Below are 24,430 nucleotides of genomic sequence, written 5' to 3'. Positions count from 1 at the left end.
TTTTCCATCACTGCTGTTTGCATGGCTTTACTATTACGACCACCGCGCTGCATTACATTTCATGGGTTTGTATTTAACTTTGTTTGGCACTGTGCCGAGTACGGTCGCCACGCAGAATGGAGACTTGTTGGGTAAGGTAGCCTAATTCCATTCTTTCGCACCACTTGCGGCCCCCATGCCTCACCTCTTCTAAAATGAATTTGTTTTATTTCACTGTAGAAATTGCGGCCGCCGTGCTACCTGCGATGTAGTTTGTGTGTTTTTCGCATCGACTAGCACTTAATTTCAGCGGTTGCTCTGGTTTCCAGTCGTTTCACGTTACAGCTCGAGTTGTTTCGTACGTGGCAGCAATTGGATGTTCTCTTTGTGCGGTGTTACTTTGCAATATGTTTTGCGTGTCCTGGGCGATCGCCGTACCGCCACGTGGGTTTACTGAACTCATGCTGCACCGAATTTAGAACTAGAGGGTTGTTATTTAATGCACCTCATTGCGGCCGCTCTGCCGCCGCTGTTTTAGGGTGTGAATATTGTTCATTCATGCACATAGTGCGTCCGCCGTGAATTTAAATGTCCGATGTTTTGAATTGCATGCACCTACTGAGGTGAACTCTGATTGTATATGAAACACTCATTCCTGGGTAGCGCGATAAGTGCAAGCGCTGCGATAAGATTAATCAAGTGCCTTAAGGGATCATTAGCACTTCTTTGTTTGCGCTCACCGTTTTCGGCTGCCGTGCCGTATTACATGAAATGGATTGCGCAATAAACAGATACGCCACCAACCCGAAATAATGCATGCGAAACATGGCCGCAGATACTGAGTAAGCCGCCGGTTTGTCGCAAGGTTGCATAGTTCAAATGCCAGCGGCACCTCCCAGTATACAGCGGGTGCAGGGGGTTGATAAACCAGGCCCCGCACAACAACCGTTATTACCTTGTGGACGTTTATCTCGAAATTACCGCTTCTGTAATGTTGGTGCTTTTTCTTTATTTACCCATTTCTGTTCAATGACCCGGTGACAAGGTTATACCATAGTGGGTTTAGTAGGTATCTCCGGCGCGCGTATATTACACAGTAGGCGCAAGGGGGCAATCGGGCTTTGCAAAGTTTCAGCTCCTGCTTGTTTTTCAATTCAAACGTTTAAGGGAATTTCTTATTGTGTCGCGCCAGCGCCTCTGGGTAATATCATCTAACTTAATTCCAGGCTATGAGTTTGGGATGCACATAGCCCTGCAGTGGGAGCCAACTCAAGCAGGTAGTAGGAAGTACGTGTTGCCATTTTGAGCGGCTGGTGTTTGAGCACTTCAGCAGAGTACAGTGCATGTTACCATTATGGGAGCAAGGCAATGCAGTACAACAGAGGTTCGAACTCGCTAGATCTACTGTATGTTAATAACAATGTAATTTTCTGTACAAATACAGGTTCAAGGATTGTCGGAAAGGACAGAATCTATTGGTGTGTCGGTCAAGGTACAAGTGAAGAGCAGAAAGTAGTGGTAAGGTTACCCCTGCAGGAAGAGTGAAAAAAGGCTTGGGTTGCATACAAGATCTAGGCAATGTCTACAGGATAAGCGGGTGTTTGAATGGCATTGAGAAGAATCTTAATTACGGTGGCATAGAACTACAGAGTCTCGGGGGGGGAGGTGGGTGTGGTATTCTTGTTCCCCTTATTCCCTGTCTCCCGCAAATTATTAATACAATTTGTTGGTCATCAATGTAGGACATGCGGCATGTGTCAACTAGGTTCTACGGACATGTTTGCCAGCATCAATGTCAGTTTGAACAGTCCCAGCGGTGACGAGTTTGAGGAGGAGGCCAACATTTTCGCACTTTTCCAGGAGAAAATGTGCAAGAAAGGGAAAGACTGGGCAAAAAAGATGTTGGAGGACAACCAAGAGTTGCCCACTCATCAGCAGATTGTGCAGGCCCAGGTGTGTGCCAGGTGTGGACACCCCTCCGGCGAGCGAGATACCTGCCAACATAACACCGTCCAAAACAAAAAGGGCAGCACTGGTGCCAAAGGTTAAGGTCGCATCTGTATTACCAGAATGGGTTGTGTTGTCTCAGGGCGAAGGTGATCTGGTGGCACCACCAAAGAAACAGGCAGCACGCAAACCAAAGGTGTAAGACGTGGTAATCCTGCCACAAGATCCCACAGGGGGAATGATTGATCCCACAGGTCTGCCTGTGGTAGAGCAGCAGACGGCCTCAGCGGCAGCTATGTATTTAGGCTTTATAAATACGAATAGGATTTCTCCCACCAGTGAAGAGCCAGACAGCAGTTTGGTAAGTTCACTCCCGGCAGTAGTCACAGGGATGAGTGAAAAGTTGTTTGAGACACTGGGTGAAATGTTGAAATTATTGCTTGGAGCAGTGCAGGTGCCAATTGAAGGTTTAAACGTGTCACCATTCAAAGGGTGTGGGAAGTCCCCCCAGAGCCTGCTGCAATCGCAGGGGTCCCGGGTGTAGGTAGCGCTCAGGGAGTAGGGGGTTAGCTTCACCAAGTTCTTTAGATCTACAGACTCAGGCAGTTTTGGGGACACAGGTGTGCAGTTCCTATCTGAGAATGGGGTGGCGTCCCTGGGTGTGTGGAAGTGCCAGCTCAGCAGCCTGCACGGCGGCCTGGGGTGTTAACAGAGACGACACTGGAGGGAATGGACCGGCCTTGTGGAAATACAGGGATATTATTGTGAATGAACACAGGAAGTACGGCTCCATGGGTTGGATTGATTATGACAGAGATTTTAGGTCAAAAATGGCTTTGGTGCCCGACATGACATGGGATCAAAAGGATATGGAAGGTTGGGTGTCATTCATGGGAGGTAAGGACAGGCTCAGTAAACCAAATCTTGGAGTATCTAAAGGTTCAAGGAAGCCATGGTATGGTAAGTCTGAACACAATCAGAAAAGCGATTGGCAGTATTTTCAGCCAGGCCCCTCAACACAGACGGGTAATGAGAAAGCACACAGGGGATTTTCGGTGGGACGGGCTGTAGATCTTTTATTAACAAAGGGTTGTGTACTTGGGGGCCCAGGTGCAGATTTCATCACCAATGCTCCAAATGTAGGGGAAGCCACCCGATTACAAGCTGTTTCAAGACAGAAGGTGGAGCTAGGGACAGAGGGCAGCACAGAGGTGACCAATAGTGGGGAATGGGTGAAAGCCCCTTCCCTGGTGAATAAGAGGGTATTGCTGGAATTTTAGCAGGATTACTCAAAGGTGAAGGAGCGTGATTTGTTTTGGGAAGGCTTTAGCGAGGGGTTCACGATCCCTTGTAGTGGACCACTGACGGATCGGGTGGCCAGGAACCTCCCTTGAGCACTCCAGCAGCCGCATGTGGTCAGACATAAAATAGGTAAAGAAGTGGAGCTGGGCAGGGTGGCTGGCATCTTGCTATCTTCTCCCACACCCTACCCCTCCATCATTTCTTAGTTTCCCACTTGTGCCCAAGAAGGAAAAGGGCAAGTTTAGATTGATTCAACACCTGTCATCCCCGAAAGGTGACTCAGTCAATGATTGGCTGGAGCAGGACCTCTGCTCAGTGCATGATTCCTCATTTGATCAGGCCATGCCGCTGGTGGGCACCATGGGACAACAGGCACTGTTGGCCAAGGCTGACATAGAATCAGCATTTCGCCTTCTACCTGTACACCCAGACAGTTTTCATCTCTTGGGGTTTCAATGGGAGGGCGGATTCTACATAGACAAATTCATGCCAATGAGTTGCTCTGTGTCTTGCACACTATTTGAGGCATTTAGCACATTCTTAGAATGGACAGCGCGCAGAATGGAGCAGAGGAGTAACATCATCCATTATCTGGATGACTTTATGTTCATGGACAGGGAGGGGCCACTGGATTTTGGTCATGCTCTGTCTTCCTTTAAAAACTTGATGGACAGAATGGGGATTCCTCTGGTACCAGAATAAACGCAAGGACCTACAGAGCTATTAACCTTTTAAGGGATTGAAGTAGATATAGTAAAGGGTACTTGCAGGTTGCCATGGGAGAATATTTAGGAGTTGATTACAGAAATAGAGAGCACTTTGTCAAAAGATAGGGCCACGTTAGAGAGAGTGCAACGATTGTTGGGAAAATAGAATTTTGCTAAGGTCATTCCCGCAGGTAGGGTGTGCGCTCGCAGATGGGCAAGGGCGACATCTGGGGTTTCACAGGGGCATCACAACATCTGGCTTGGGTCAGGCTTAAAAGAAGATTTACGGTTTTGGTGGACGTTCCTCTTAGAGGTTAATGGAGGGCTATTGTGGAGAAGCCATTGGCAAACCAGTAGTGAGTTATAGATGTACTCGGATGCTTCAGGTAATGAAGGATTTGGCTTAATATTGGTCAAACGACCCAGTGGCACAAGAGGGGCAGAACAAAGAATATCATGGCTCTCGAGCTCTTGCCCATTGTCACATCACTCACATTGTAGCCCAGGGAATTAGAAAACAAGAGGGTGCACTTCTGGTGTGATAACAAGGCAGTGGTGCAGGCCATGCATCTTCAGTCTGCATCATGCCCAGCAGTTCTGAGCCTTTTAAGGAGTTTTGTAGAGGTCTGCGTACACAGGAATATCGAGTTGAGAGCTTGGCATATTCAGGGTGTGGTGAATGTTGCAGCTGACGCTCTTTCACGTTTTCAGTGGCACAGGTTTCCGGAATCCCATCTGACAGCCAGGAAGGAGGGGGCGTTGTTCAGGAGCGAGTGGTGGCTGGTGGTGGTGTGGACAAGGCGCTCTGGAACTTGAGGGAGCGATCGCTCACACCAGGCGTTAGGTCTAGGTACCGGCAGGACTACAGTATGTTTTTGAGTGTGCCAGAAGCATTACAGAAAGCAGACTGTTCACTAGAGGAGCGGGTACGTACATTTGTGGCAAGGGCACATGGTTAAGGAAAGAGCAGGAACTGGGCGATGGGGCACCTTGCAGCCATAGCTTTATTACAAATTAAATGGAATGGGGGACCCCACCAAAGACTTATTAGTACGCATGGCAATGATGGGATGGGGCCGGTCAGAAAGACCTAAGCAGAAAGGTCGGAATCCCATCAACTTTGAGCTGTTTCAAAAGCTATTACACGCCTTGCCTGGGGTATGCTCTGATGATTTTGAAGTGGCATTGTTCAGGGCAGCATTTTCACTGGCATTTTCTGGGGCTTTTCAGGTCAGTGAATTACTAACAGCAGCTAAGGACGACCGATCTGGGAAGGCTCTCGCCTTGAATGATGTACAGTTTGTGTCAGGGGCGGACATGGCTGTGTTAAAAATCAAGTTGAGACAGTACAAGACTGACCAAAGGGGCAAAGGGAAGTGGTTTATTCTGTGCAAAGCCAACCGTAGCGACAGTTGCCCAGTTGCACTCTTGAGGGCCTTCTTGGCTAAGAGGCCCCAGCAGCCAGACCCCCTTCTTATGCATGCTAGTGGAGCACCACTGACCAACTATCAATTTAGAATAATTCTGTCAACCACACTGGGTGCAGTGGGAATACAGGGCAAAGGATGGTCCTCCCACATTTTCCGGATAGGTGGCGCCACAACTTTCTTCCTGCAGGGCATGCCAGCACCAGCAATTCAGAAAATAGGCAGATGGGAGTCAAACCACTTCCAGCTTTATGTTAGGCCACAGGGAGAGCCTGATTCCAATTTGTGCACTGATTTGAGGGAGATCTCAGCATGATAAAGGACTGACTCAGTTGATTATGCCTAATTATGCCTTTCCGGAAATGTTTCTCAACTATGCTTTTTGTATTAACAGATGATGCAATATGGATTATGGGGCATTCATTTATTACTCAGGCTGAGAACACGACTCCAGATTTAGGTTACAAAAGAACAGGGTGGGTTGGCTCGGGGCACTAGGTATGAGGTGGCATTCTTTGTTGCCAGCAGTGCACAGGCAGCTGCAGTGGAGGCCAGCACCCAAGTTTTGGTGATACATTCAGGGGGTAACAATCTTGCCGTCATGGGGAGAGACCGACTATGGGTCCAGATACAAGTGGCCCTGTGCACATTGGCGCAAGAATTACCCGGCACTGACATAATCTGGTCAGAGGTAGTGACCAGCCTTGAGTGGCAGAGTACTGCGCTTCACGTAGTGATAGAAAGATCCAGGCGGAGATTGAACAGAGGGATCGAAAATTTTGCAAAGGCAGAGGGCCTGGGATTTGTTAGACCCAGTTGCCTGAATTTGCTCTCTTCCCACTTTGTTGCTGATGGGGTGCATTTATCTGACAAAGGGAATGATCTCTTCCTCACAGCTATACTAGAGGTACTGATGAAGGCCAGCTGCAGCTGAATAATTTGGCGAATAGAAGTTTTGTGTGGGGGCATTGGGGGCAGCGGGTGGGGGGGCACGCAAAACGTGTCAGAGTTTCGAGGCTGTCCTAGCCGGGGAGGAGTTTGACGCTGTGATTTCGCCCTTGAGTGGTTTCCCGATGGCCACACTCGAACCAAATTCAGACGACGGGCACTGAGTCCCTTAGGGACAGTTGAGACTCCTCATCAACGAGATTCAGTGGTCCTGAAGAATTACTGTTTGACAGTTACAATTAGAGTCGTATGTCCGCTACTCTGCTAACCGGAAATGACAAGTGTCCCTGGTAACATTAAGACAATAACATTGCCCGACCAAGGGGCTACCTTAGAAGTCCAGGGAATTGAAATGTGAATTTACTTAGGGCTGGGACTGTCCCCCCCCCTTATTATTGTATGCTCCAATAGATGTGATCTTATATTTCCATTCCAATTAGTGATTGCCCGGCCTTTGTTAACTGTGCAGCTGAGACTTTGTTTATTGTACGTGCACTGTGCCGTCCTGCCACAGCTCTGAAGGTCAGCCAGGTCAAGTAAACAAAGCCCAACATTTCGGGGGGCTAATTCCCATCTGCCCAATGGTCGTTGGGACACTGTGGGCCTCATTACGACCCAGGCGGTAAGGGGTTTACGGCAGCGTTAACAGCGCCGACCCTTACTGCCTGAGTACGAGGTCCCTTAGCGCCATGGCGCTTTTAACACCTGCTTTTAGCAGGTGTTAAAATCCATGGCGCTAAGGGACCATGGAGTTAATTACGCCACCGTAATTTACGGTGGCGTAATTAACGCCTTCCCCACTCCCATTATGCCCTATGGGGCAAAAATGGGAATGGGGAAGGGTAAATGGGGATTGGGGACTTACCGCCCCCGCCAACCTCGGAATGGGGCGGTAAGTCCGCCAACCACCATGGCGTAAACGTAGTTTACGCCATGGTGGTAAAGTCACGGCCCAGGTGGTAACTTACCGCCTGGGTCGTAATGAGGCCATGTGTGCCAGTACATTTCATTTTCCAAGGTATCTCCCCTACACCCAGGGGGGCGGCATCTGCTTAGTCATGCCCTCCTGTGTACACCAGCACATTGTCACGTTACTCCGTCGTCCTAACAGTAGGAAGCTTCACACCATTGCAATTTGCCACCAGCGTTATTTTCAGTGTGTCCAGCATCTCACTGTGGAGGCGGCAACAAACTTTCTTCTGCCGTTAACGACTTTTTATCAACGTCACAGGAATTCAGATTGACAGCCTGACAGGAGAGCGCGTGCTAGCACAGCAGCCGGACCCCCTGTGGGTCACTGCAACAATATAGGTTTCATTCCAGCATATGGTTCTCATTGCAAACCCGTGCAAAAAATGGAGACAAGGCTTCACACCGAGATCCTGATGAAAGGTAAAGGAAGCGCACCTACATGAAAGCAAACTATATATAAGAAAGCGGTCACAGTCATCTGGGCTGCAGCATAGCTTTCAAAATGGCAGATTTGGAAAGAGCGTAATGTCCGTGCAGGACTGGACTGGCCTATAGGGAACTCTGGAGATTTCCCGCTAGGCCTCTGCACCCTGGGCCTCTTCTGTGTGGTATTTCCACATTTGATCATAGGGAAAGGTTTGTGTATCCTGAAAATGTGTAATTCGGGGCCACTATGAAAATTATTTCCAGGGCCTTTTTTGATTCCCAGTCCACCCTTGTGTCCATGGTCTCGCGCAGAACAGAGTCTTAGAAAATCAGAAATGGTCACACCATGCTTTACAATATCAGACCCTGCCCTAAGATCAGGCCTGGCCGATGATGTGTAGGGGCCCAATTCAACACGATGATTGGGGGTACTGTACTGAGAGCGAAGACAATCTGAGGCATGAGTGGGGTGTATGCATTACAATGGCGACAAAGATAAGGCTAAAAGACACGGATTGTCACGAGATGGCCAGCCAGTAGGGAGCTTAAACACTAAATGTCCACTGAAGAATGAAGCTAAACTTCATAAACTGGATGCAGGCAACAAGACTAAAAAGAGGACTTTGCAAATCTAGGATTGGAAATCAAAAAGCATTATAAATTAGAATAAAAAAAGGATTTGCTTAATTTATGCTTAACACAACGTCAAAACATATATGTGTCTCTAACTGACCTTCCTATAAAGGAATAAAAACATGATTAGTTCTGCTATATCATGTCTGAAGCAGCCTACCATCTTACCTCAGACATGAATCTGACCACCTTACATTTAGGAACTCACTGAAAACATAACTTTTCTGCCAAGACTTCCAAGATTGATGACCTGGCTGCATTTCCATATCTTTACTCAGCACGAAAAATATTATACTTATGGGCACTCCCTAATGCAACACGTACATCTACTTTCATCTTAGATGACTTTCTGCACTCCCTTCCCTAGCAAACCCCTCACATGGACCACATCATGGCACTCTGAAGTGGCTATAGGCATCATTTGGATAACAGCAGGACATCCACTGGAATGATGCCAACCACCATCGCCTCCCCTGAGTGGGCTGTTTCTGGGTAATTCTCATAATTTGCTGTATGGAGTGGATTTAGCCACAGAAACATGCTTGTCCCTGGGGCTCCTGTGCCTAACACCACATCATACAGTACATTTGCATGATAGACCTCCCGTGCGTTCACTACTGACATCAGCAATTGCAGTTGCCATGGAAAAAAAGTGTTGTCAATGCTTGCTTTTAACAGGGCTTCAGTGCAAGGAGCAGATATAAAATAAAGAGGCTAAAAGAACATTTAAACCATTTGTATCGCACCAACAGGGCTTTGACAGCTTCAACTAATCCATTAACTTTCAGCACACTGCTTAGAAATAACACTGGCAGGCCAAAGTTTGACGTGTCTCCCAGGAGGATATGACGTGTCTCCCAGGAGGATATGATTTGGGTGGAGAGGGGCAGGAAGCAGGTGGGAATGGCCATAGGGATCAGTATTTTCATGGCCACTCAATGGGTGTCCAAAATACCAAACAACACCCACAAGCTGTGTGTGCCACCTCACTTATCTCCCTCCCAGCTGTACCCAAATGCAATAGCTTCAGCATATAGGTGGTGCTTAAGTCAAAACCAAAACTAAAAATACTTAGGCAAAGTCCCAAGGGATCCCTGCCTCTCTGCCTACTTCAAACTACTGAGGCAGGTGAAAATGTTTTGGGACTCCCAGCACAGAGGAGGGAAATGCACAGTGTGGATATCCTGATGTGATATCCGCTCTGTGGGGGAACCCAAACAAAACCGGCATGAATGCATCAAAACATGTGGACATTCTTTGATTTGTATTAGCATGCATTTATGCATTCTTGCAGCCTCCGCATAATGCGTCTGTCCATGTTTGCATGGGCTGCAAAACTCCACAACATTAAGTAGTTTCAATCTCACCTCCCTGAGTTGTACATAAAACACAGTGGAAATCATTCTATAGACAATGATAATTGCATGCGGGAGAACACCAATGTTACAACATATGTGCTTTTGGGTGCCCTGCAGGTAGTTTTAAACATTTACAAAGCGGGTGTAGAAGTAAAGAGTAAAAAAAGGTTGACTTCACCAATACACTTCCATTTTACTGCCCATTTTGTTAAAAATGTAAATGCTTCCTGCTAATTACAGTTTAGTGACAATGAAACTCTATGGAATCCGCCTGTTTTAACCAGGTGCTAAATAGAGGCTGTTTGCACAGCAATTATTATTTTATGCGCCTGCATACACATCTCAAAAAGACTTAAAACGGATTTACTTTCAAGACAGAGGAAGGCACGACGGAAATCTGGACTCAGCCTGCCCAACCTTGAAAGCAAATTAAAAAAGGGCAGAGAGGTAAAGGCAGGTAAAAACCATTACGTCTGGCTTTTACGTTATTATGTACACTTTTGCCCCCTATAAAATGACCCTCAGTGTAACCTGGACTGAAACTCCACTGATCAGTGAAAGCCTTAAGGAGCACCTCCCAGTGTCGCCTCAAAAGGTGCGCCTTAAACTCCCTTTATAATCTCCTTCTCTGCGCTGGTCACCCACCTCAGACTCATCTCACCATCAAATAGAGTACACAGAGCCCCTAACTACCTCTACTACATTCACTGTGCTGAGTGCACCCAAAAACAAACACTTAAATTAGACATAAAACCCCAAGTGGCAAACAAAGTCAGGAGGCAGGCTCGTCTGATGTAAGGACCCAGAAGCGAGAGACCCGCGCCCTACCAAAGTAACAGAAGAAACGTTTCAGCGTGAATCTTTGTGAGAAAGCTTGAGTTCTGCTCTTCCTCAAGACTCTGTGTCTAGTAGCCCCACCACAGCATTTGCCAATGCATTGTTACATTAATAGGAACTCTCACCACTGTCAGAATGGAATAAACTACACTTTTGCCAAGGAGGTGTATGCTTGTCCTTTTTGCATAGACTTGCATAATAGCCTGGCAGTTAAGGGGTTAACTGCTGTCTCCACCTGTCAATCTGATTTTACCCATGTCTTTATCACTTATCAGCCACTCTTGTGTCCTTAGTTTCGCAGACACACAGAAACACATTTCTGCACCCTTAATCAATGTGAGAGGATGTTCAGTTATCAGTGCATTGTTTCAGAATTGGGCTTCATCAGGACTATGTCCTGAAAGAGGAGAACGAGCAAATCCTCTGTTCAAGAGCTGATAGTCCTGGTGGAAAACATGCGCCAAGTGGAGATGTGTGTGTTTCAATACGATGTGACCAGGACGCCAGCGCACCAGGGCATGTCTGTGAAAACCATCTTCACTCAGGTGGATGCCACGGCCGTACAGACCTGCAGGGACAAAGACCTAAAGAGGCAAACATAAAAACTCATCAAGACCTTCTGTAGTACCTCTGTGGCAAGGCGTTCATCCACACTTTGATTGGAGTCACTCCACACATGAGTCAGCCAATTATCTTGACTGGAGCTAGATATGGCGATAACGGACCTGCTCGGCCTCAAGTAAATTAGAGGTCTGTAGACAAGAGGAAGGGAGTGATAATATGCAAAGGTATGGCACTGAATGTCACCAAGGATGTGTAACTGCAATGGCAACAGATATGTACAATAAGGCCCAATCTTAAAGGGAGGCTGCTATGGCAAGTGCAATGGTGGGGCAGAGGACACTGATCCTGGCCTGCCTAAAGATGAGGGGGTCTCCCATGCCACTGGGGTCCAGTCTGCAGCAGCCTCCTCCAGCAACCTACACCATCACACACATAGAGACAAGGCTCAGTCGTCAACCATTGCTACAGTGGACACCGTGGTCCAGCCCTGCAGCACAAATGGCACCTGCAGCAGCAGATCACTTCTCCTTTTGTTCACCGAAGGAGCCCATTGGTTGAATTCCCAGCTGTCCTCTTATTCATAGTTGTGGCTGCAAGGGGTGGACAGGAGCAGTTGGGAAGAGGTCGAATCATTTAGTTGTGCTAGTAGTGGAATGACACACGTTAATAACATGCAGAACAACCTGAAGGCGGGAATCCCTTTGGCAGTTTGATGAAGCCTATGAGGCACAGGAGAAGGCTGCAGAGACCTGTCAAGAGGGAGAACATGCCAATATGCAATCAGACAACAAGGCTAGAATGTCCCATAAGCCTGCCTTCAGGCTCAAGTCCACCCTTTCCAATATCACGTGGGTAGGACTCCCTAGAAATCACCAAACCTTCCACACCAGGCAAATAATCACCACAAACCAACAACATAACCAGTCCCATGTCACCCTACCTGGGATGCCGCAGTGGCAGAAGTAGCCCCCATCTCCATACATCCCCTACGGTGGAAGTGACAGCACTACTGACTCATTTACTGCCCCCTTCCCAATCCTTACAGCAACATTTCCGGTGAGCCAGAGAAGTGTGTGTTCCACTCTTCACGTGAGCAAAGAACCCTACCTGCTCCTAACGCGTGACGGAGGGGACTTTGGGGATCGAACAGGCTAGGGCGGGAGGTATGCTCATGGGGTGTCACACTATGGACTATTCGGGTAAGGTTAGGGGGTACGAAGAGTATAGGGAATTCAGCCAGGAGCCGATGTTGATAAAAGTATGAGCTGTCTTTCAGTAGATACATTTTCAGTTAAAAAACGGTGCACCATCTGTGTTGCCGGACATCTCAAGTGCCACATTGGGAGTATGGCTATCATGCCTTTCCGCATCACCCTTTTCTGCCTCCTCCTGTGGTGCAACAGGCAGAGTATACCTTATTCCAATGTTGGGCAACATGCTGCACAACGCTGCAGTATGGCACCCATTTTCTCAAATGATGCTGTACAGCCATTTCCCCACCCCTTGTTTCATATGGGAATCTCGCCAGATTTTCCCAAGCCATAAAGGGCTGCGCGATTGCATGGCGAGCCTCCGCGCGGTGCGGTGTTGCAAGACTGTTAGTGGGGAGGTGGAGGTGGGTGGGCTGTCACATTGGGATCATTAGCCATGTGTGGTGTGAGTATCTGGAGTTCCCTGTGTAAGAGAATGACCGAATGCCATTTTTGGCGACCTGCATCATGCCAGTCCATGTCACATACGTGAACAAAAAGTGACTAGTTGGATAGCTGAGGATCACTCGTAACCAGTGGCAGTTCTCTCAGGAATCGCTCCATTTGCTATTTTGTAGCGCAGTGTGTCATGATAGAAAGGCATTACCCATTCAGTACTTGTCTTGAACAGCTGTAATATTGGCCGCTGCGCAATGTCCCTTTTGCGGGTAGACAAGACCCTTTGTCTCTTCTAGTGAGTTTTGCTTGACTTATTTCGCTTTTCCCCATCACTGATATACCTAAACTGAACAGAACTAGACCTCTTTACTCTGCATGGCATCTTGCTAGACAGAAACCATGCTGCCCATGTGCAGGTTTCTGCCTGAGCCGATTGCATGGTGATGTACATGGATGCATCTGGCAGAGTAGCCAGATGTATTTATTTATTTATTTTTACTGTCATTTAATGCATAAGTAAAGAACTAAGGAACTGTAGAATTAAAATGTGGTTCAAATAAGCAAACCACTTCATTATAATATATGTTGAACTTCTAACAGTACAGTAAGTGTGCAACCTGCCATGGTAAATGCTACTCCAAGTTTACAGAGGCATAGATAAAACACTTGAGCTGTTTAAAAAAATGTTTTCTGCATTTTAATTCCATTGCTTGAAGACATCACAACACAGGAAACACACTGTGCGTACATAGGGACCAATTCAAAAAGGCATTGGCAGAGGTGTCTCACTTTCTGTACATAGTGACAATTGCATTACACAGTGCAACATTACTCAAGACTCATTGCCATTCCTAGTGTGTCTGTTTCCATAGCAGGAGAGCTTAACCTCAGATTGCCCAATGCCACCTATAGTCACTATCAAGGAATTCACACATTTCCACAGGGGTGATATCAGTCTGCCCAGGCTGAAAAATGTCAATGCCAATGTCTCTACTTTATATGGAACTCAGTGAAACAATTAAAACTAGACCATTTTACTTGTCTTTTTTTAGCACTCCTCCTGTCTTTCTACCCCATTGAAAGGACCACATTCTGGCGATAACTTAACAGTTATTCATTGTGTAATTGGAATTGTGAGCAACCTTGTCTGCTCTACCTGCTACCCGTATACATCTGTCCTCTATCAGTACCTGAAGACATGATACCCGCGATTCCTAAATGCACTAGTCAGGGGATGAGTGCCAAACTCAGGGAGCTTTATGGCACAGGGTATCTCATTATGAAAATCCAGCAATGGCTCTTCACTCTCAGGGTGTCCCTTACGTGGTACAGCATTTATTACATCAACGGTTGCAAAGTGCACCCACAGAAGAGTGTCATTAAGCATCATGAAAAGTAAGTGTTGCCAAGCTTGATTGTTCTATAGTAACCAAACTTGCAATATTTTATATAGAGTACATTGATTTCTACATTTAATATTATCGCATTGATACCCCAACAGCTGGAATAGAGTGAAAATAGCATACTGTACACACACATGAAAGAAGTTGTGAGTACCCCTTATAGAACTTTATAAGAACGGCCAGTGTCGATTGAAGGTGTCCTTGAGATCCCTGCTTTTGGTATGGTAAAGGTAGGCTACAGTACTGTACATTACCATTCCCATGTGCTAACCTTCACATTAGGCGTCTGTGCAACATCATAGAGGAGTTGCTGTTAGGAAGCTGAATGCAATCCTGTGTGCGATCATGGGATTAATATCAGCAAAGGTGTAATTTAGCATCCTCGCTGGGCTGGACGTGGAGGGCTTGAAGGCCAGTTACTGTACTCCATTATAGCTTATCCAACTCGCCTCACCCCACTCAGCCGCTCTGCCTCACTCCTTGCACCCGACTCTACCTCACCCTGCTCACTCCTACTCACTCGCTCTACCTTACCTCGCTCACCACGCTGTACCTTGCTGTGATCTCCACTCTACCTCAACCCACTCACCCACTCCATCTCAGAGGGCTCACCCCCTCTATCACACCACACTCACACTCTCCACCTCACCCACTCACCCTACTTACCTGTCCCAGCTCACCTTCTCTATGTCAACCAGCTCACCCCACTCTACCTCACCCTGCTGAGCCACTCTACCCCACTTTTCATTTTCTTTTATGGTTACCATGCATTGTTCGTCCTACACAGGCTCTAACCTATGATCCATGACACCAATAAGAAAAAGTGAGTGGCCCACATTTGCATTTGGATGGAGATGATGGAAGACTTCAAGCATGTCCTGTTTATGGACAATACTATTGTCACCTTTAAACGATTCATCATGATGGTATTCGCGAGGAAAGAACACTTTACAAGCAAGCTCGGCCAAGCCATCCAATCAAAGTACATGACTCAGGCGGCATCTCCAGAAGGCCCTCAACTTAATGGGGCCATTAGCAATATTTTAATGCTCTGTATGACCCCTCCCCCGACTCTGACACCTCCTGAATGCTTGCACCATTATGTTATGTTACTCAGCTACTCTGCTTTTATACCACACTACTGACCAGTACATGAATATAGTACGATAAAGAAGCACATCCCAGAATTGTGGTCCAAGGTTTTATTGTGGGAGAAAGAATGTAAGTGCAGCACCGTATGATAAAGTGCTCAGAAATAACAAGGAGCTGCCTAAAAGGCGGAAGGTGAAAGAGCAGTCATAGTCAGCAGGTGAGGAGGGTTGATGGCTGCCACTAATGTTGGAGGCCAAAGGGAGGGGAGGTGAGTGTTATACAGAGAAAAGTTTGACAGCCGCCATTGGTGTTGGGTATCAAATGGAAAAGGAGGGGGGGTGTAATGGGGGAAGGGTGATAACTGCCACTTGGGTTGGGGTCCAATTGCGGGAGAGGTGGATGTGGTTTGGAGGAAGTTGATAGCAGCCACTGGTTAGGCGTCTAAATAGTGGGAGTGCCTGGTCAGGCAAGGGAGGGGGCATGGGCCATGTGTTCTGACTTTGCATCTATACGAATTTGATAATTTTATTCTTACAATGGTCCGCTTGGTCACCCTTAAACTTTGGATGCACAAAGGCGAGGATGGAGGTTCTCAGAAGAACAGGAAGGCCTGCTTCATTCTTGGATCGATCACAGTTCACTCTCTTGCACCACTGCTCATACTGCTCTAAAGTAATCACATTCTTGCACAGTATGCATACCATATCACCCGTGCAATGTTTACAATCACTTTCTCATACTCTGCTGTTAAGGTTTTCAACATGTAATGAAGCAACGGGAGACAAACACTCCTCTTTCCTAGCATTTCGGTGATGGACTGCCCCAGGGCAGGACAAAGACTGCTATGTTTTGGATATTTCTCCTCTGTGAAAGATAATGAGCTAAAGAATCTGGGTAAGTCTCTCGTAACCAGGACTAATGTCTGACTGAGGGACTCCCAGGCCCCCCCTTGCTAATTTGCATAATTTTAGTAACTTTGGGTCTCACCCTAAATTACTTGGGGAATCCAGACGTGGACCCCTTGCTCATTATTCTTAGAGAGACACAGCTCCATCCTACTGATGCGATCCAACCAGACCGAAACATGTGTCTGGGGTTGCTGTTGGTACTCTTGTTCAGAGGAGAATTGACCAGCATTTTGGTGCTGAACTGCCCCAGGGCAGGACAAAGACAGATAAGTTTTGGATATTTCGCCTCTGTGAAAGATAGTGAGCTAAAGAATCTGGGTAAGTCTCTCATAACCAGGACTAATGCCTGGCAGAGGGACTCCTAGGACCCTCCTTGTTAATTTGCATAATTTAAGTAACTTTGGGTCTCACCCTAAATTACTTGGGGAATCCAGACGTGGACCCCTTGATCACTATTCTTAGAGAGGCACAGCTCCACACTACTGATGAGGTCCAACCAGGCCGTAACACGTGTCTGCTGTTGGTGTTGGTACTCTTTTTCAGAGGAGAATTGCCTAGCATTTCGGTCCTGGACTGCCCCAGGGCAGGACAAAGACGAATATGTTTTGGATATTTCTCCCCTGTGAAAGATAATAAGCTAAAGAATCTGGGTCAGTCTCTCGTAACCAGGGCTAATATCTGGCAGAGGAACTCCTAGGACCCCATTTGTAAATTTGCAAATATATTTTAACACATTTTATACATGGGTACTAATCATGACCTTGAGTCATGGACACTGGCCACCGTCTTCACCCATGTGCACAGTATATTTTAAAACACTAACCAGCCCCCAACCATGGACTTTGGCCTTCACCAATGTCTACAGCTTCCACCTGTATCCAATGTATATTACAGTAGTCCAATAATTGGGTACTTCCACCTTTTTTTTGGTATCAGGGGATCAGTTTCAAATTAACAACCCAGTGCAGAAATAACAACACATTTAATTAGAGCATAAATGTACTTTTTCTCCTTTTGATTGAATTTAAAAAATATATCTTTGAGATATTGTGTGAATACAGCCTATGCTGACTCCCTTTTTGTAACAATTATATGTATGCCTAAATGAGTCTCTTTTTTCTAAAATAAACAACTGATATAGACCTGACATGACAGTTGTCTCTCTCTACCTACATGGACAAATTGCAACAAGCAGTGTCACAAACAAAACAGTGAGCACCCATTGGGGCACTAAAGAAGAGTAATGGAGGGGTAATCAGTTTCCTATCTGATATTTCTATGCCTTACATCTTCCACACTTGAAACTGAACCCCTGATCTAAAAAAAATGGTGGAAGTACCCAATTTTAGGACTGTAATATGGACAACCCTTTGGTTGGTGGGTAAAAATAGGTGTTCATTAGTATTATGGAAAATGTTGACACTGTTTTGTTTCCGGACGAACACTATCAAAAATTGCTTGGCCTTTCTTCTCTCCTCGCCTCCTCATCGAATAGTCATCCATCTACTGGACAAACTAATGAACTAGAAATAATTACATAAAAAAAGATACAGCCGAGGAGGAGTCGAAGAAACAGAAGGAAGAACTAGACATTTTGGAAAACCAGATCTCACGTGACAGTGTGATGCAAGATATTAAAATCAAACTGGAACAAATTAACAAAGAGATTAAAAAATTTAAACAACTCAGCCTAGATAAAAAAAATCTGGAAATTAAAAAAAGATAAAGAGAATTATAAAGAGGAAAAAACATATCCCTGCTTAGTGTAGAGTTACTACACTGAGCAAAATAAAACATGTTACAACCCAAATAGATCCAGCAATTTGATCAATGGAAAGCAAAGCTTTGTCACTTTCTCTAATACCTCAAATAGCTCAAGCGGCAGCAAGACCAAAAACACTAGTACACCAGCTGCTCTGTCCACATCAGGAACCACTACTGTACAACTCCAACAACAATGTTTTCAAGGTAGGGGAAGACAAGGCAGAACCAGACAGTATGGGCCCCCCCAAATGCAGACAGCTCAGTGGGATCCATTGCAACAGCAGATTTGGTGATTCCAATTTTCAATTTATCTAACCATAGATTATCTGAACAAGGGACTGCAGTCCTGAGTAAAGGACTGTGTTTTGTCCCCACTGCTCAAGCAGACAATTTCACAACAGAGATTGAATTAAGAAAATTCTTCAGGACGGTATGTCTTAAATTCTTTTTTTCCCAAATATCAGAAGTAGCATGACCTGAGGAAAAACAAACTACTGGCTTAAACGTGCCTTCAGCATTCCTTCCAACAGCCAATATGGTAAGTCCAGCTATCATCACCTTTGAAAGTAAGATTTTGTTTGAATAAAAAAACATACTAGCTCCCACAATGTCCATCGAGACAATATCACCAGAGAGGAAAGGCAAGCATTACGATGATTACAACAGAACTCTGAATTTGTAATAAAACCAGCAAAGGTGGAGGTATTGTTCTATGGTCATGCCAAGCCTATCTAGTGGAGAACAAAAAACATCTGGATTACCCCATGTTTCATAGGAAACTAGAACAAGTTCCTACAGAAAGACTTAAGGAGGAAATACAAAGTCTAACTTCCCATGCCTTCCCACGCCTTCAGTCAGGGTTGGATAGTTGATGAGGAAAAAATTGTTCTTACTAGACCACAGCCCACAATACTGGCTTTCTATTTATTACCCGAAATTCACAAAAATAGCAGCACTCCTCCCGGTATACCAATTGTATCTGCAATAGGCTCCATCTTGGAGCCATTGTCAATCTACTCAGACTTTTTCCTGAGACCTTTTGTATGAAAATTGTGGTCATTTGTGAAAGACACAACAGAAATGATAAATATCCTGGAAGAAATAGAAACCAGTAATGATGATCTTCTGGTCTCTCAAGATGTAGAATCACTGTACACAAGCAGCGTGAACATAATGAAAATGTTTCTTGACCAACATACCCAGGGCACTCATTTTGTCCCTTCAGAATTCATCCTAGAATGTACCAGACTTGCACTCACTGAGAATTATTTTCTATTCAATGGATCCTTCTATAATCAAAAACACGACACAAGCATGGCTGCTACTTTTGCTCCTGACATCACAAATTTATATATGGACCATGTTGAATCAAAAACGATGAGACCAACAATCCTTTCCGCCTTAACATCAGCACATGGCACCGATACATCAATGATGTCTTTATGGTATGGGAAGGGAATGAAGAGACTGTGAATAGGTTTCTGGAGTGGCTTAAAACCCAGGACCCAAATATACAATTAACAAGGAACAGATGTCCTTTTTAGACCTACTCACCCACCACGGGCAAACTAGAGACCACATTGTTCTGCCAACCCACCGATAAATACACCCTTATGAAATTTCACAGCTTCCATCCATTAAGTCTAAGGAGTAATCTCCCAGTGGGTCAGTTGCTCAGAGTACAGAGAAACTGCAGTCAGAATCAGGATTTTGAAGGTCATAGTAAAGAACTCAGACACCTGAAACAAAGAGGCTACCCATCTAAAGTGATTCAGAATGCCTACAAACAAGCCAAACACACTCCAAGAATGGAGTGCCTTTCCTCTCAGAAAAAGACGAATTTGGAGGACAAGATGACTTGTATTACAAAATGTTGTCCCATCATTAACAATCTCAGCAGAATGATTTAAAAAAAACTGGAAAATGCTATACATTCCGGGTTTTTTCTCCAACAAAACCGAGATTCGGATACAAGAGACAGAGAAACCTGAGAGACATCCTGGTACACACATATCAGAATCCAGTAATGTATGAACAAAAACAGTAAACCTTATTGGATCTACCACCAGTAGTAGGATGCTACAGATGCGGCGGATGCTCAGTGTGCAAACTCACTGAAAATATGAAAGCAGTCGACCTATATGGTTGGCTTTGGCAATTGAGATCTTTCTAAAATTGCAATTCCAAATGGGCCATCTATGGGATAAAATGCCCCTGTCACCTGATCTACATTGGGAAAACGAAATGACCAGTAATACAGTGGATATGCGAACGCCGCTCGTGCATTACGAATAAAGTAGATGACAAACCGATGGTCGCCCATTTTGTCAAACATTAACACAAAACCACAGACATATTCTGGTTTATCATTCAAGTCATTGAGGCAGCCCCGAGAGGAGGGGACAGAGATGTGCAACTAAGAAGAGCAGAGCAGAGCAGAAAAGTATCTTTCAACTTAACACAGTGATCCATGGGCTGAATACCAGCATGGAATGGGGACTGTGTATGCATGACAAATAGATTGCAGTCAGTATCAAAAGATAAGTGCCCACCATGCAGGGTTCCAAGAGCTAGTACACAGCCCCAGATTCCTTGGGCCTCATTACACGGATGGCGGTAAGGATTTACCGGTACCGGTAAAATACCGGTAATACCGGTACCGGTAAATCCTTACCGCCTTACTACGAGGTCCCTTTGCGGGTTGGGGGATTTAACGCCTGCTTTTCGCAGGCGTTAAAAACCAACCCGCAAAGGGACCCAGGGAGCTAATTACGGTACCGCAATTTGCGGTACCGCAATTAGCACCTTTCCCATTCCCATTATGCCCTATGGGGCAAAAATGGGAATGGGGAAGGGCAATGGTGGAAGGGGGAATTACCACCCCGCCAACCTTGGAATGGGGCGGTAATTCCCCTTTTCGCCAAGGCGCTGCCGGTATTTTACCGGCATGAACCATGGCGCTAATAGCGCCATGGTTCTCCGCCATCCGTGTAATGAGGCCCCTTATCTTCAGCTAAACGTGAGGTAACCTGGGCAACTTTTGCTGGACGCACTAGTCTAAGACAGACATATAAGTCTACCCTCTGCTTATTGCTAACTCATGTGACTCACTGTGGGCAGCCATGAAGAGAACCCCAGTTTCAGCCCCAAAAAGTAGAACCACACAGATAAATCAGGAGACTTAGCGGACACAGTAGTAATGGAACATGAGATGCCTTCCTCGATGTTTACTAAAGGCATGCACCATTTCAAAAGCATATAATAAATAAAAGGTATCCATTTTTCAACTAGAAAATGAAAACAGTGTGTAGCCTATTCATTTTAGAGGTAAGATATGCAGGGTTCTTTTTTCGATGTGCATCACAAACCCACACAAATTTAATTTTTAAAAAAGTAGCCAGTTTTCTCCTATAGAACGAAAACTGTGCATATCTCACTTATTCCGAACTTTTCTGGACCATCTGTTGGCATGACCACAGTAAACACCAGATTCAAAAATGGCAGACGGATCCAGATTCCAAGACTCGCGGTGACCGCAAGGCTTCGTTGTACACGTTAATACGGAAATAGTAAAAGCTGCGAGTTCCGAACCAAACGCCACCGTAGTGCTCAGTGAAGACAGAGCGTTTCACTTCTTCTGAGAGGGAGATTCCCTAACAAAAGGTAAGGCACCTGATAAACAAACTGCTCTACATCTAGACGCGGCATCTAAATTTAAAATGAATTAAAAAGTATGAATGGTCAAACAATCCTTTACGACTCCCCGTCTTTGACTTTGGTGCTAGCAGCAGAGAGATACACGAGAGCTTCATACAGTTCTTGTGAATACCCTCTATTCATGGCAATGCATATGCCAGGATAACAGGAAATATGTAAAATTAACAATAATAAAATCTGTCATTGGTAAACACTGATAACTATTTTTTTCTGTTTTCCTATACAGACTTAACCACACTTTGAGAGGCATAAGGAAGAGTCTCTCCGAGTTGCACTTCCTATTCCAAATGGAAAGACAATGGGCCTCATTATGAGTTTGGAGGTAGCCATGCCCTTAATAATAATAATAAGGGCATGGCTACCCCCAAACCCGGGTCCGGTTCCCTGAATGGGTAAATAACGGGCCATTCTGACCCTGGAGGGCCCGGTATTTCCCCATTTCCCCGTTAATGACGGGCCTGTTGTTAGTATCCTGGCCTGCTCGCGGGTCCCGCTAAGGGCGCCTGGTTTTACCAGGCGTCCTTAGCGGGACCCGCGGGCAGACCTCGTAATGAGGCGGTAAGTGGTTAACGGTGCCGGCAGCTCTACCGGTGCCGTTAACCCCCTACTGCCAGGGTCATAATGAGCCCCAATGATTTGGAAGTACTAACTAACCACTTTGCCTTAGAAAACCTGAAAAAAAATTACTATATGAAAAATCAATGAAAAATGTGTAAAAGACAACACCATTTTTTGTAGAGGGAAGCTAGTGTACCCTTAACGAGAACTTGGTTCAACCAAGTAGTGCAAGTGGCTGAAGCAATCCCAACCATTACGTCTTGCTTTTACGTTATTATGTACACTTTTGCCCCCTATAAAATGACCCTCAGTGTAACCTGGACTGAAACGAGAACTTGGTTCAACCAAGTAGTGCAAGTGGCTGAAGCAATCCCAGTCCCTACACTGCCTGAATTTACAGGTAGTACACTGTTTTTATGTGTCCAGATAGCTTTGAAGCCAGAAGAAATATACAGGAGAAAGAAATTCAAAATCTTATGTATTGTCCTTATATTGTAGGAAACATGTGAGAAGGGGTTCCAACCTGACTTACCCTGAATCAAAATCAAATGCATATCCAGAAGATGGCTCTAACTCGTGACCATGTGAGCATGTGGGTTCAAGTGCATCACGAATAAAAAGAGCCAAAACACGTGTCAACGACTTGAGAAAAAAGCCTATTATCTGGGCTTTTTTTGATGTTCCCATAAACAACTTACACACAGAACATGTGCAATTGATTGTAATCTTGCAAATTAACAACCTTCTTTAACAATTTCTTTATGTCAGACTGTATGTTTTACAGGATTGTGTAATATCACTACACACTAACCCCCACTGACTCCAATACCACAAACGTGTTTGTTAAATATATGTACTGTTTCTCCTTTTGATTGCATTTAAAAAATATATCTTTGAGATATTGTACAGCCTATGCGGACACCCAATTTTTAACAATTATATGTATGCCTAAGTTAGTTTTTTTTTTCTTAATAAACAAATGATATAAAATGACCTGACATGACCTTTGTCTCTCTCTAACTGCATGTACAAATAGCAACAAGCAGTGTCACAAACAAAATGTGAGCACCCATTCGGGGAACTACAGAACAATAAGGGAGGGCTAATCAATTTCCTATCTGATATTTCTGCACTGTATATTATATACACTAATCAGCCAGTAGCCATGGGCTTTACCCAATACTGGCCAGCGGCCACAATCTTTGGCTGCACCAACTATATATTCTGATATAAAAATGGGCCAGTAGCCAGGGCCTCTGACAATGAGCAGTTTGTACATCTTTTGGCCATGTCTACTGTATATTTTAAAATACTAACATGCCATAAGCGATGGACTTCAGATGTGCCCACTGTGTATTATACAACACTAACCAGCCCCTATCTATGGCCTTCTGCCCGTGCCCACTGTGTATTATATACACTAACCAGCCACTAGCCATGGTTTTCAACACAATATTACCGGGTACTAGCTATGCCCTTTATCTATGGCAACTGACTACAGCTATCAACATTTCTCACTGTATATTTTAAAACCTTGACATGCCACTCCACTCCACTAAGCATGGCTTTTAACCATGCAGATTGGTATTTTGCAACACTAACTGATCACTGGATATGGTGTTTGGTGATGGCCAGTGACCACAGCCTTCATCATGTCCATGTTCATGGCCTAAATTGTTACTAATAAATAAAGTTTGTATTAGATAACTTATTAATCATGTTATTTCTAATGCCATTATTGATGTAATCTGTTATATACAATGTAATTAATGTTGTCACCAGTGATGCCATCAGTGATGCCATTTGTGTTGTTATCAGTGTTCTCTGACAACATGTAATCAGTGATGTCATCCGTAATGTGATCTGTGATATCATCATTGTGGTGGTAGGCTGTGCAACCCGGGTGCGCTTTAAGGTGGCTTTAGCTGAATTTCAAGGGTTTTGTTGCATTAAGTTCTCACTTTAACGTCCATGCATGTAAAGTTTTTTTCCTTGAATTTCAAGGTTTCTTTTTTACAATGTATTTCAAGGGTTTTGTTACTGCATAGATTGTTTACGTACATGGTCAGTGGCTACGGCCTGCGGCCATACTGACTGTATATTTTAAAACACTAGCAGACCACTAGTCAAAGACGTTCAACAATCCCAAACTGATTTTGACCTGTTTTGACAGTGGTATTGTTATGTATAAAATATTGCATGTTTTGAGAACTCACAATGTTTTAGGCAATGCGCAGTG

Source organism: Ambystoma mexicanum, chromosome 3q (genome assembly GCF_040938575.1).
Source record: "Ambystoma mexicanum isolate Mex_15411 chromosome 3q, UKY_AmexF1_1, whole genome shotgun sequence".
NCBI lineage: Eukaryota > Metazoa > Chordata > Amphibia > Caudata > Ambystomatidae > Ambystoma > Ambystoma mexicanum.
This window is presented reverse-complemented; position numbering follows the sequence as displayed.